The sequence below is a fragment of the Tauraco erythrolophus genome, chromosome 25, assembly GCF_009769465.1.
Source record: "Tauraco erythrolophus isolate bTauEry1 chromosome 25, bTauEry1.pri, whole genome shotgun sequence".
Taxonomy (NCBI): Eukaryota; Metazoa; Chordata; class Aves; order Musophagiformes; family Musophagidae; genus Tauraco; species Tauraco erythrolophus.
This window is the reverse complement of record NC_141489.1, coordinates 6,890,431-6,892,702: the sequence shown is the minus strand read 5'-3', so window position 1 is coordinate 6,892,702 and position 2,272 is coordinate 6,890,431. Positions and strand designations below refer to the sequence as shown.

Genomic DNA, 2,272 nt, shown 5'->3' with positions numbered 1-2,272 from the left:
ATGTCCTGCTACAACCAGTGCCTGCCATGCCGACCCTGCGGCCCAACCCCGCTGGCCAACAGCTGCAACGAGCCCTGTGTCAGGCAGTGCCAGAACTCCACCGTTGTCATTGAGCCTCCTGCTGTAGTGGTGGCCCTGCCCGGCCCCATCCTCGCTCCTTCCCACAGAACACTGTTGTGGGCTCCTCCACCTCTGCTGCTGTTGGCAGCATCCTCAGCTGTGATGGAGTGCCCATCACCTCTGGGTCGCTTGACCTCTCCTGCATTGCCAGCCGCTACTGTGGCAGAAGGTGCCCCCCCTGCTAAAGCCACCAGTGACAGCCTGGACAAGGACCCCCAGAAACCTAGAAGCTGATGCTGGACTGAAGTCAGAGCTCCTGGCCATCAGTTTCAGAGAGGCTTAGAATCCTTTGCTGCCCTTCCATAGGAGGGCAGCTGGGGCCCTCTGAAAACATGGCCAAAGTTTAACTCCTCAGCCTTGCACTCTCTCCAATCTCTTTCTTGTCTTCTGTTCTTCTGGGCTCAAGACCCTCAACGCTGACGTGAGGCATCTACTGGCCCCTCTACTTTTGTATGGCAGACCTGAGGGATCTCCAACGTGACCAATGGGAGCAGATTTTGGCAGCTGCTGTTGCTCCCCATGCTCTGGCCTCTTTCTCTACAAGTGAACTTGTTTCCCGCCTCAGAGTCATTAAAGTTTTCTGCATCACAGCCTCTGCCTCCACGGAAACTTTTTCTTGGTGGACATTGTCTCATAGTGCCAAGGAAGAAAGACATTGACTTGGGTGGCTCTGCATAAGGTGGGAGTACGAGCAGAAGAGGAAGGGGAGGGTGAGAGAGTAGAGAAGGGGTCCCTTTCAGTTACTGTCTCATGGAACTGAGGAAGACCTACTCAGCACCTCCCCAGACAGTGAATATCAGGCCCTGTGTTGCAGCATCTCTGCTCAGATACTGTCCCTTGGCTTCAGAGGATGTCCTGCAGATGGAGAGGTCATCCACTGCTTTCCCTTAGAGAGGAGCCCAGTAGTGCTGCAGGTTCTGGGAGGTCAGAATCTCAGAAGCCTCTGAAGAAGAGAATTGGTTCTGCTTTGGAGAGCTCTGTGCTGGGAAAAGAAGTTCATTCAGAACATAGCCCCAAACGATGCAGGAGTGACAATGGTGTGAGAAAAAGCCTTCAAAACAGTCTTCTCCTCATCCTTGCACTTGTCCCCTGAATGAGAGGGCATCATCTGCATCCAAGGGCAAGGATAGCTAGAGCAGGTCATCTATCTATCTACAGCCTGGTCTCAATGCAGAAGAATTGGCGCAGGGCCTGGGAAAGCCCATGAGGTATTACATGAGAAGGGCTTCAAGGATGGGCAGAGGGCATTGTCAAGAGCAGGTCCTCCAGATCTCAGCACACAGTCACAGAGACATTGGAGGGTCTACAAGGTGATTCTGAATATTTTCAAAAAATGTTGTAATCATTTAGTTCTAGGAAGGAACATGTTATTTTTGGTTTCCATCTTACTTTGAACTCTGAGCTCTGAGGGACACATCCCGGAGCAGATACTCTAAGAGACAGGTCTTCAGGAAACCCTGAAGAAGCTTTGTGCAGCAGGGAAATCCAGAAAGCAAAGAGCAGCAGCAAAGAAGCTTTGCCCAAACAGCAACAACCTTCTACATTGCCCACCAGCTCACCAGAGCCACTGGGCACAATATCCACATAACCCACAGTGAAAACAAGGGAACTCAAGACCTCAGCTCAGCATGGATCCCACAGCACAATAATGCCAACTACCTCCCACAGGGATACCCGCAAAGCAGAGCTGTGCTCTCACCCAGGTCTCTGGTCCCCACTCTCCTGCTGCCCAAAGTCTCCAGGGAACAAGCTGCAGTGTCTGGCCCTCCCGTGGTGACTCCAGGTCACCTCCAGCAGGGTGAGGGACAATGGCAAATCCTGTAAGAAGTTTCACCCTTCTTCCCATTCCCTGTCTGTTCAAAATGCTCCAAGGTCAGGGAAGGGAAGGGAAAAGGAAGCCCTGGCATTGCGGACATGCAAGAGGAATGGGTAACCAGTGCACGCTGCATGACATGGGCCAGCCAGGAGAGAGCCTGGGACACACAAAGAGAGGGAGTGGCATGAGACAGCTTTCATGTCCCTGCATCAACTTTGAATACTCCTGTGCCTTTGGGTGGCCAGGTCCCCAAATGTGTGCTGTCGAGATAGAGAAGAACTTCTGCAATGACATATCTGTGAAACACTGGGACCACACAGATCAGCAGAGAGAGAC

At 52.4% G+C, this 2,272-nt stretch overlaps 1 pseudogene; it reads left to right on the top strand.

Moving 5' to 3' along the window:
- LOC147527022 (feather keratin Cos2-3 pseudogene) lies at positions 1-305 on the top strand (annotated as a pseudogene).
- The last annotated feature ends 1,967 nt before the right edge of the window (positions 306-2,272 follow it).